Source organism: Ambystoma mexicanum, chromosome 4p (genome assembly GCF_040938575.1).
Source record: "Ambystoma mexicanum isolate Mex_15411 chromosome 4p, UKY_AmexF1_1, whole genome shotgun sequence".
Lineage (NCBI taxonomy): Eukaryota > Metazoa > Chordata > Amphibia > Caudata > Ambystomatidae > Ambystoma > Ambystoma mexicanum.
In genome coordinates, this window is record NC_090927.1 from 1190114086 (window position 1) to 1190126757 (window position 12672).

Sequence of the window (12672 nt, forward strand, 5' to 3'; positions counted from 1 at the left end):
CACATAACACAAAAAAATAAATAATGACAGTCCATTATTGGGCTTGAATTGAGACGTGCTTTGAGTCTGAGTAATACTCCCTCTCATATTCCGAGCCCACCAGCCATCATATCATGTACTGAGACAGAGACAAATAATGGCATTGAGACTGATATCGCTATAGACACCGTTAGCCACTTGAATTGAGACTGGTTTTTGGTTGTGAGTACCAATCCTACTGAAATCCCAAGTCCACCTGCCATTATCTGGTATACTTACAGGGAAAGTGTCATTGTCTACGGAATTGAACAACCCATAGTGCAGGATGTGTTACTGGTGTAACCGCGCCATCCCACCCCCTGCCCCCCTGAAAACCAACAGATAATGTGCAGTCACTAAAAAGGATGGTTGGTCGCAAATGGCAAACACAGAAAATGTGGTGGATAGCGGATTACCTCTTCCAGCGACGGCTAGTAGCAAAGTGCCTCACGCAAATTTGACTTTTATCGAAACTCAAACCACTAGCAATGACATCCTAATGGAGAATGGGAACACCCAGCTGGCAAATGCTGCCTCTCAATGCACAGGTTCGCTAGTCAGCCATTAGGGGAGGATGTACACAGACTGCGAGAGGACAAAGCTTCCTGTGGCCAGTACGTCGAGAATTTTCCCAGTGGATACAAATAGTCAAGAAATTGGCACTCTCCATTAAGAAGGCCAATGTGAGGTGAGCAAGAGAACTGGAAACCTACCCGCGGGAGTTATTGATGCTCCACCGCAATTTGTTGGCAGATTTGCATAAAGTACAAATGGAACAAGTGAAAGGTCGGTCATGACTACAACGGCCCTGAGGCTTTGCAAAAGAAGCGTTCAAACGCAATATGTTTGGAATCAATTAACACAACTCGCATGTTTGAGCAAAGAGACTGTCGTCCGCCTCATCGATGCAATCTCCTCCAATGCAAGAACATAGTCCCGTACCATCGCAAGGAAAAAGAAGTGCTGGCCATTACCCCAGGTCGGGACTGGCTGGAGGGTCTCTCTACAGCAGATAGGTGGAAGAGCGAGTGCACGTGACATCTCACGTGCGCCTACAGCAAACATTCAGAGAATTAATTTCCATTTTCATTTATTAATACATTTTGTGCATTTGTGTAGCACACACAAACCCTAAGGCATCAGGGCGCTGAAGAGAGAACGGTTGTTACATGTGGCCAGAGGCGGTGAACACAGTGATGGTAGGACGAATACGAGACAGTTTCATACAGAATGGAGGTTGCGATAGTGCAGCTTGTGATTCTTGCGATGATGGACTAACATGTTGAGCTCATTTAGGCAAACAACCACGTTTTGGGGGCTTTGCGGAAGGCCTAGTAGGATTACTCTGCTCTTAGCGCATGTGGGAGGGAGTTCCAGAGCTTAGCAGCAATAACTGGGAAGTTGGTGCCTTCTTCTTTGGCACGCTTGAATTTGGGTTGAACAACTATGTGGGTGTATGGGGTTCTAGTGGGCCTAGTTGAAGGTGTCTGGAATATGTGTTAGACCTGGCATACAGCAAGGAACTCTCATTGAACAGATCAAACATCTTAGCTCTGTTCAGTGAGATTCTGAGGCTGATCTCTACAAAGGACACTGTGTTAGTTGATGTCTGCGATGATGAAAGGAATGAAGTTGTCACAAGCAAAATTCATTCCAGAGAAGTCTTTTCCACGCCCTTGGACGAAGTGGAAGAACTGAAGCTCTGGGATTTGACCTGCACATGTGTGATAGCAAATGTAATCCTGAGCGAGATGTGAAAGGCTTTAAAACCAACAACATTGGTAAACAATGGAAGATGGTCATGGATAGTGCTCTGAGATCTCGAAGGATAAAGGTAATAAATAACCTTTGGGAAAAATCTTGTCACAGACCAGCAGTAGTTCCTAAAGCTGCAGATGACTGGAACTGGCTCCAAGAGTTCTTTCTCAATCAAAACCATAAGCAGGACGCCCTCTCCAAGGGCAACTTAAGTGCAGAGCTGATTGACGACCACAACGATCCTCCTAACCAAGATTTCACTACTGCTTTCGTTGTGGAATATTGGAGGCTTTGTAAAAGTGCTGTTTGATATTTCAATTACATCCTTCCTCCGTTCAAGAGACTTGCGCTTTGGTACCTCTAATCGGGGATGGATACCAGACCTTTCCTTAGGAAGCAATACATCTTATGGTAGGAAGGCCCTCGTGAGGCCTAGTGACTGCGATCAAGACCACAACTGAATATACAGGAAAAGTTCTGCCTATAAATGTTAGTGTCTGCAGTCAAATTGTCCTTCAAAACAGACCCCAGACAGATATAGTTACTGATAGTTACTGATAATTTACATATATTGGCATCCCTCACATTCTACATTCATTAACTTTATTGGGGAATTCACTAGGATTTTGCATTCTTTTGGCCACAGTGTCCCAGGGGGAGGCTTCATTATGGCTGGGGATTTGAATGCTAATAGGTTATCAAGAGACACATGTGCTGAAGCGAGAATTCCACTTGACATGGTTAGTTTGGGTAAACGGAGGGAATGTGGTATTCTGTAGAAACTTGGTTCTGGCATGGGACTTGCATATCTTAAATGGTCAGGTGAAAGGGGAAATCCTGGCCTCTCTGACCTGGCATAGGGATGCTTCTCGACCCTGGATTGATTGTTGCTTTTTCAAGTAATGTCTTTGTTTTGTGTGCAAGATTCGAGGTGAACGAGCACAGTGCAAGTAACCAGTCGATTTTGAAAGTGGTTATACAAATTCCAGTAAAACAGTACACCTGTACAAACATTAATACGAACGTGCAAAAGAACCGCATTTTGCCCCAGAAGGCTTTGGAATTGTCGAATATGCAGCTAGAATGTTTGGCACCTTACTGGTCTATCAGATAGGATACTACTTTTCTCTGTGGTGCATTTCCAATCATTTATTGATCGATTGCTGATGCTAAGCGCTAGAAATTCAACGATAAAAGAAGGTCTCTGCGTATAGCAAGTCTAAGAGCTGACATTAGATCTGTATAAGTGACCTGGACTCAGTTTAAAGGAAATTAAGAAACTAAGCTAAGCTTTTAAAAACCGGCTTAGGTCCAACAGGTTTCTCCAGACCCAGACAAATGTTGAATGTACTCCTGACAAATAACACAAAAAAATGTTGGTCCATTGTTAATGGAAAGGAAGGTAGTCCGGTGGGCACATTAACAAATCCTATTCCGGAAGTAGAATGGTTGGGCCACTTTGGGACACTATACTGTAAGACACAAACAGGAACTTGGCAGGAGAAATAAAAGGGCATTTGGGAGATTAACATATCGGTGGAGTACATTTATAGAGTTATCAAACAAGCGTCGAATTCCCAGTAACATGGTACTCAAGGCAAATGCGTGGGTCTGGGCATCGATGCTGTTTTTACTCTTTAGAAATATTTTGTTAACTAAGACTCTCCCAAGCTCATGGAACGTGTCTAATCTAGACCCAATTTATAAAAGAAATGAAGGAGACCAGTCTATCCCAGTGAGTTATTGCCCTACTCTATGTTAAGAGTAAAATCTTCTTTGTCTGCATACTGCAGGAAATAGAGAGATGGATGGAATCAACCGACACCCTGTCAACATTCCAGACTGGTTTCAGAAGGGGGGCTGGTACTGTAGACAATGTACTAGAATAGTCAAACACCTTAATACAACAAGCTGGGCAAAAGGACGCTGACACCCTATGTCGCAATGGTGGATCTCGGTTTGGCATTCGACTTTGTGGACAGGAACATTCAATGGCAGAAACTCTGTAGGTGGGAATTCCTGTAACATCTTCTAGGTATTTTTGTGTACATTCATAACACAGCCATTCAAGTGCGGTTGGACGCACAAGCCCATATGACACAGCCAATCCCATCTGCAAGAGGCTTAAGGCAGAGGTGTGTATTGGCCCCTTGCCTATTTAACCTCTACATTTCTGATTGGGGGATTTTCAGGCATCAGCATCCTTTAAAGTTTCAAAAGTAGATGGTGAGGGTTTCTTCTGGCTGAGCTATGGTGATGACTTTCTGTCACTAGATGGAACACAACTGGGGTTACAATCTCTTCAATTGAAGCTTACTGAGTACGTGATACTGAATGGTTTGAAGGTAAATCCAACCAAAACCACTGTTATGTGCTTTGCGGGTCCTAAGAACAAACACCCAAAATTCACAATGCGGATGGAAGGGAAACTATTGACTATGGAACCAACAATGAAATATGTATGGTTGATCCTAGCTAGTTCCTCAAAGTATCATGGGTAAACTCCATACAAGAGAAATGAAGAGTTGAGGGCCCAAGTGTCCTATATTAATGAAGAATACTGCCGATTCACTGTGCGACCTTTGATCAGTTTCTTCAAACAGAAGGTAGCTCCTGCCCTCTTGTATGGTTGTGAGATTATGCCCCTAGCTGAAGACTATGGCTTTGCTAAACTAAAGGACTTCATATGGAGGAAGGTCTTCAACCTGCCAAATTCTGTACCCATCTCCTACCTGCAAAATGAGTTGTGCCTTACCTGGCTCTCCTGTCTGAGAAAATGGAATATGCTCAGAGTATATATATATATGAAGCAAATCCAAAATCCTTGTACTCCTTAACATACAGGCACCTGTTGAGGCTAAAGTTGAGGGGCAACAAATCGTTTCTGGATAACTGTATAAAAAAAATGAAGAAAATGACCTGCAAGAGGATGCCGCTTATTTGAACAATGTTTCAATAAAGAAAGAACTGCTGGAAAATGACTGGATACAAACATGTGAAAATAGAACCTCATATAGACTATTGAGTGACTTTTCTTCAGAGCAGAAAAAAGGATGTTCTCCCTAAATATTTAATACAGTGTCCTGATGGAAGATTTGTGGAAACTTTCATTCATGAGAATAAGACTGAACTTAATACACACACACACACGGGAGATTCTACATGTTAGAGGGGAAGCTGTTAGCCCATTATATAGATACTGTGAACTGGCAAATTTGTTCTTAAAACATCTTTCATTGCTGTCATTTACAGGAATTGAGAACACAATTTTTCATTGTGTGTCTACGAGGAGTGTTTCCTTAACACACTGGCGTTCTGGGAACCTATTCTCTCCAGTCAGCCAACCACGTAATTAAAGTGGTCACTGTCTTAATTAAGTTGAAACTGATTGATACATTCTGTTGATACAGTATTTTAATGGAAGGATTTTATTTTCTTTTTTTATTGAGTTCTGTATCAATTTATAGTTTACAATGAAATGATGAAATCTGGATTTTAATTCTGAGAGTATTCTGTATGTATTTTGTAAAACCTATGTTTGGATTAGTATGTATTATGTAGAAGGTTTGGAATAAACCAATACAATTTACAAAACACTTATTTTTGTTATTGCTAACAAACGTTCTTGGCTCAATGGGCCGTGTGGCATGCTGTGCAGATAGAGCCTGATACATAACTGGGATGGAGGCCGTATACATACTGTACATACTGGTTGAAAACATAGTTGAATATTTGAGAATGCCATCTTGTTTTGATTATTTTGTAGCTTATGTTTATAGCAACAGATTCTTACTAACAAGGTAGAAGTGAATCATCTGCACTCTAGTACCTACATTTACCTGAATTCTGACTTTTAAATGTAAGTGTGGCAGGGTCATGGACCTGACCCTGTCCAGGGTGGTTAGGGACTCCTCACAACCTGGTGCAGGAGGCCCACAAGGGTGTTTACTGGAGCCACTCCTGCCCCCAAGGCTTAGTGAGGGTTTTGGGAGGACCCAGTGTTTACTCCTCTCCCCCAGTGACTGGTTACATTTGGGGAGTACCACTGTCAATCGCCCAATGCCTGCTTTACACAATGCTGTCCAGTGTTCTCATTTCCTTTTTAAAACTACAAAGCCCAGAAAACTTTTCAGCAAAGGATGAAGTGCCTGATCAATGAGAGAGAAATGCAGCAAGGACTAAAGAGCTTGCAAAATATTACACACTAAATACCGGAAGTGAAGACACTCCTAGGCTGCAAACAATTAACTCTAAAAGCTGCAATGATCATGCCAAGCACACATAACAATGTGCCACCAGACCCACGTTGAGAAAGGAGATGAGTTTGAGGGGCATTTTGTAACACCCGAGAAACCTGTCCCCTGGGGACAAGTTGTGTACATATTCATCCAGTAGCAAGGTGAGCACGAATGCCAATGTAAGGGGAGAAGGAGGCAAAACCATACAAAAGCACTATGTAAGGGAACTAGAGGAATGGGGCGGGAGGGTGTTCTCCTCAGTTGATGCCAAGGAGAGAGGAGGCGGACTAAGACAAGGCAAAGGAATGACGGTGGAGCTGAGTGTGGTGGAGATTGAAAGGGTGCGTATTAGAGGCAAGCAAGTATTGGTTTGTGAGAGAAAGTGGTACGTTTTGTGTGTGTGCATGGATGGTGAGAAAGGTGAGTGAAACTAAGTGAAAGAGTAGGAGATCAAGTGAATGAGGTTGAGATGTGTGTGATGGAGCATAAATGCAAGTGGGAAGGGAGGCGGAGGGGAGAGTAGAGGGGAGAGGGTGGTATGGAGAGATGATCAGAGAGAGAGGCACAGACAAAGAGTAGGAGGGAGTTTTTTGAATATCTGAGAGCGAGAAGGAGTGAAAGTCAGTGAGAGGAAGTAGAGGTTGGGCGCAGGAGGGAGTGAAATATTAGGAGGCAAAGAGAATTAGAGTTTAGGGACAGGAAAACAATGCTGTGAAAGGGAAATTAAATGAAACAGAGCGGTTCAGAAAGGCACCACATCCCATATTGAGACAGATATTCCTAGGAAGTTAAGGTAGGTTGAACCTATTGGGACCCCGCAGTGAGAGTGTGAGGTAAGGCTGAGACCTTGCCATCACTTAAGTTAGTATTCTATACAGTAGGATCACTGATCTCGAGTTTTAAACCAATGGGTTAGGGAAGCCCTGGATAGGGAGGTGGGAAGCCCAAGGGACACGAGAGGGACAACCTTTAGTTGTCCTATTGCCCCTGCACATCAACAGCCAGCCACATTTCAGTTATGCAAAAATAAAAACCCTTGAACCATCTTTAGGAATATTAGTTTTTTTTATTGTGATTTGGTTTTGATAAAACCTTATACCCAAAAGAATAAAATGCAGACAAATTAAACATTCAATTCCTAATATAATTCATAAAAATACCAATAGAATCCATTAAAAGAATATAAACTGAGTTTGTAGTTGATTCACACAGTATATCAAGAGTCCAAACGATCCAAAACATCAGTTAAAAATGTACATAACTAAAGCATCAGTGAGACATGTTCCCGCCCCTCCCCCCCACATAAGCCTCGAGACTACAGATTACGAACATACCCGATGTTTGAAGTATTTGGCTCTCTTCATAGCAAGAGCCAGACATTCAATTGTCCAGTTCTTCAGGGTTTCAATGGAATCTGAGCCAAAACATTACCGACATTCTGTCGTAGTTAGAGGATTTAAAAGGACCACCCCAATGGATGGTTTGCTCCTTAGTGGGTAGATGATTTAGTTTAGAAACGCGTGTAGAGGGAACTCCTGTTCGGACAGGGGAAGCGAGAGAGATACATGAAAAAGTATTCAATTTTTCTCCGGAATTTACATATTCCGCGCATGAGCGATAGTATTGAGTAGATTGAAGAGTACATGCCCAATCATACCTAAAAAGTTTGTTTGTTCCCCCCTGGTCGATTAAGTAGTTTTTCATCATTCGACCCTATCATGTGAAGTAGGTCTGACATCTTTACCCGATATGTGTTAATGGAAGGGATCTGTTTATCCTTCATCTGACTATCTAACTTTGCGTAAAGTGAATTATCTGCTGAATTGATTAATTTTGAATAGTTGAGGAATTGTCTCTTTTGGTATCTGGGTTGAAGTGAGGTAAGTGCCAATTTGTGCCGAATTATTGAATTTGGAATAGACGCTGAAAGAGACAGCACCTCCTTCCAGAGTTGTGACTTTAGCTTTTTTAACCAGTCACACACATCTACAAGGGAAAGATCCAAGCCATACAAAAGCGCAGGTTCAATTAGTAGCAAATAGTACCTGAGAGCAGGCACAATCGAGAAGCTACTGACTTTGTGGAATAACCGTTTCATATGTGAAACTAGAGGGTTGATCTTATCTTTCAAAGAAAGTTGCCACTTAGTGATAGAAGATGAATTTGTAAGGTTGTAGCATAGGTAGCTTATCGAGGAAACCTGTGAAATTGGTGCCCTTCCCAAAGTCCACTTCATTGTTTCGGGTGCTTTTGTTTGGAGTTAAGATTGTGTTTTAACACAAACTGCATTAAGATATCCAGTTTGCGTTGCAGGCCAATCGGAGTACGATCAAAGAGAATGAGATCATTGGAAAAAGCAAGCCATTGTAGTTTGAGAGTACCAAGCCTAGCCGGATAGATGTCGTTCCTACACCACAGATTCTTATTGCCACTCAGGTAAAGATTGAAAAGAGTCGGGCCAAGAGTGTACCCTTGTTTAACTTCCACACGAGTTGGAATGTGTCTAAGAGCACCACCTCTTTTCAGACAAATTCTAATGGTGGTATTTCGATGTAGGAGGGCAATAAGTTGAACCAACTTCGGAGGAACTCTGAAATTGATCAATTTGGTCCAAAGTAATTCACGCAGTACAGTTGGAGGCCACGGACATGTCCAGAGATGCCATATAGACAGGTCCTCTGCCATGAATGTTCACATTATGCAATGTGCGCCATAACTGTGGCATTAAGTGCAGTGCCCATACTTTGCCTAAAGCCAACTTGGAACTTCGACAGGATGGGCGACTGAGCAAGAACAAGATTAAGATCTCGAAGGAGAATGGAGAAAACCTTACTTGCGGAATCCGTATGTGCGATTGGCCTAAAGTTTTCTGGTAATGTAAGATCACCCCTCTTATATAGTGGTATAACTATGGATTGAGTCCAAGACTGAGGAATTATGTGAGTCAAAAAGATATGATCAAAAGTGCTTTTAAGGTGAGGAACCCAGAGTTGGGAGGCTTCCTTAATAACCCAGGGTGGAATCCCATCGGGCCAGGAACTCTAGACGGTTTCGGTCTAGTGACTGCCCATTTAATGTCTTCAGTATCCAATGGGTGTTGACCAACTAATGACAGACACATATAAGGATCATATAGGTCCTGCATGGACCCTGGATGGGAACATTTGGCTGTACAGACGTCGACCCAGTTATCCTCTGAAAAAAGGACATTCTTTCTCATACATTTTGGCACATACAGTATTGTTGATGATAACCCCAAAACAGTCTGGTGTTTGCATGAGTTATATGATGAAGCATAATCTGATTGTCCTTGATGTGTATCTCAATTCTACAAGATTTAACTAAGTTTCTATGCCATTGACAGATTGACTTTTTTTCTTTCAGGAACTCACACTAATTTTATTGAGGGCCAATTGTTTTGAAGAATTTCTTTTAGCCCTTTTAGACTTAGCAATCGTAGGATCATAATGGTGAGTAAGATTTATAATGCAAAACCGAGGGGGGGAGGGTTTCTGGGAAACTCTCTACCAGCATGAACACAGCCGATTGACTTATTCTTGGGTGAATGGCCCCTAGGAGAGTCTCAACCAAGTCTTTAGCTCACTGTTCTTTTCACAGAGAAGAAATGTCCCCGCATATCAGTCTTTGTCCTGCCCAGGGGCAGTCCAGCACAGAAATGCTAGGCAATTCTCCTCTGAACAAGAGTACCACATCAAACCCATACACGTGTTTCTGCCTAGTTGGGAATCATCAGGGAGGTGAAGCTGTGCCTCTCTAAGAGCAGTGAGCAAGGGGTCCACGTCTGGATTCCCCTGGTAACTTAGGGTGAGATCCAAAGTTACTTGGTATGCAAAACAGAGGGGCGGGGGGAGTCTGGGAAAAACTCTACCAGCACGAACACAGGCCATTGACTTGTTCTTCGGTGGATGGCCCCTGGGAGAGTCTCAACCAAGTCTTTAGCTCACTGTTCTTTTCACAGAGAAGAAATGTCCCTGCATATCAGTCTTTGTCCTGCCCAGGGGCAGTCCAGCACCGAAATGAAAGATTTAGAATGGTATAAACTTTTTGGGAGTCAGACGCTGTATGCAGATACCAACAATACTGGAGAAACCATAATGCATTTCAGCACGAGTGGGGAAAGAAGCCTTTCCCCAACCCACCTCCACGGTTATTTCTAGCATAAAGCATATGGATTGCAGAGCCTCTTGTCCCATCTAATTCTCCTACCCCCTCCCACAACGGAAATAGATGCTGCTGGTAGGAAGGTATCCTGTACATTATGAGGTAGATCAACCATAAAGGTCCGAGCCAGATGAAATCAACTAATTGACATAAACCAGATGAGAGTTTAGCCATAGTGGACATGTAAATATAATCAATCTGTGAGTGATGGGGGGGCCCCTATGTCAGGTGTAGGTGGGAAGTTCATCCAATGTAGCAAAAACAGTTCCTATTCGTTCCCACTCACTGTCTCTCATACAACTGTTATTCAGGGGACAAAACCCTCTATTGGTCAGATTACATTTGCTGCCTTCATTACGGTTAGAATTAAAATGCCCACCCAATATAATTGAGTGGGCAAGCCAGTCAATGAGCCAGCCCTCAAACAACAAAGTAAGAGCTGAATGGACTGTCTGGCAGGGTTCCAGCATATGTTGACCAAAAGAAGCTTGACGTTGGAGCAGCTTGTTGCAATAGAGACAGCCAAAAGTGAGTGATCCGAGTAGATCAACTCTGAACTAAGTTGGAGAGAATTATTGACTGCAATAATAAGGCCACCGCTTGGCCTGCCCCTGTTTGCACAAACAGCCAAACTGGAATAGGTGTGATAACCCTGCAAATCAAAACACTAGTCAGCATAGTCTCTTGTAACATATTACCGTCCCTAAAGCTAGCTGTCGTACAGAAAACCCAGTAAAAGTTCACTCATCCACATTCATTCCATGAGACAAACTTGATCAGGCGGGGGTTGAGTCAGCGCTTGTCGGAGCCCCATCAGTGATTTTAGAGTCGACTCCACCCATGACCAGTCTTGTTGAGTTTCCTTCGGTGTCATAGAACATAGTGCAGTATTACCCATCGGAGTACCAACAAGATTAGGACCACTGCCCTGAAGAGGTGGGGACAGAAATAGCTTAGCATCTTCTTTAGATGTAATCACAGAGATGTTATACCCTAGGGAGAGCAAATTATTTTTGTTCCCAAACCATGGAGATGCAATTACAAAATGGAAAAGGCAAACCATTCGATTATTGTTGATCAGAGGTAGAGAAATGGCATCAATATCATCTGAGTGTAATGAACGGAGGAGAGGAATCTGTTGGAAAATCTTGGTGCGATTCATCCGGGTCTTGTCGTTATGTTCGGTGTAACACTACCATCCCAACATTTTTGTGGTGGGTTGGTTTGGTGGGTCAGTTTGTCTGGTTAGTTCTGAATTAGTTTCATCAATTTCACCCCCTTTATTCAAGTAATATGAATGATTAAGGGTTTGATGAACTCCTATCTGTGCCCTAGTTGACAGCATTGCAACAGGTTGATCCTCCATTAGTGGCCTGCTTGGTATAAAACTTAGTGGAGTTGTTGGGAAGTTGAAAAAACAGTCATTTTTGCTTGATGAACCCTAGATGGTTTCCTAATTGATTCAATATCAAGATTAGGTAAGTTGATGGGTATGGACAATTCATTGCAAGACACCCTTGCTGGCAGAAAACATGGGTCAGTGCCTGTTTCCACAATAGTAGTTGCTTTTTGATGGGCTCCTTGGTTCGTGCCAGAAACCTCCTTAGAATTGATCTGGCCAGATACAGTGAGAGTTGTTATAGTATCAACTGTAGACCGTGAACCCAAATCAGTGATTGTATTGTTGACAGGCATTTGACGTAGACATTTTAGGGAGGGAGGATCGTTGGATCTTTGCAGCTGGCATATTTTATCTTTTTTCCCTCTTTTTGGAATAGTTTTTTCTGTTGGGCAGTTTGTTAAATGGACCCGCTTGAGTAAAAGAGCCCACGCTTTCAGATCTTGGAATGCTCTCAATCACCTCCAATGTATACGATGGTACAAACACAGGGGAATCAAAAAGTGCAGGTGAAATACTTGGTCTCAATGTTAACTCCACCAAAGCAGTGGGAGTGTCCGGTTTTGGTGTATGAGAGATGGAATTACACACCAAAGCAGCATCCACACCAACAGCTGGCAAAGGGTGTTCACTGTCAGAGAAGACTTGTTGAGCGAAACTGTCTTTTTTGGGCAGCTTGCTCAATTTCCGGATATGACACTCCACTGTATGAAATTTGACTGCATTTGTGGTTACAATGTCCTTAATATTGTCATATAGACAAAGCAGTGATTCATGAACAAGATGAAGCGCCGAAATGGATGCAGGACCCAACATATCCACACTTGGCAAGATGTTGAATTGTCTACGCATTTCAATATTTTTGGGTGCAAATTGATTGAAATTGATACATTTCTCATTGGTAAAGCCCTCTTGGGAAGAAATGACATCAGTTAAAGCAGAGGGTTTAGGGATTGCATGATTTCTGAGTATAAGTTCCTCAACGCAGGAGGTTGGAGACCTCCTGTCATTACATAGCCGCAGAAAAGACTCATCAAGAATGGGATCCCTGTCCTTAATTCCATATTGAATAAGGTC

General features: G+C 42.6%; 1 protein-coding gene across 1 annotated transcript in view; it reads left to right on the forward strand.

Annotated features, from left to right (window-relative positions):
* Window positions 1-12672, forward strand: part of ANAPC1 (anaphase promoting complex subunit 1) — a 2053226-nt gene that overhangs the window by 1264291 nt on the left and 776263 nt on the right. The window lies entirely within an intron of this gene.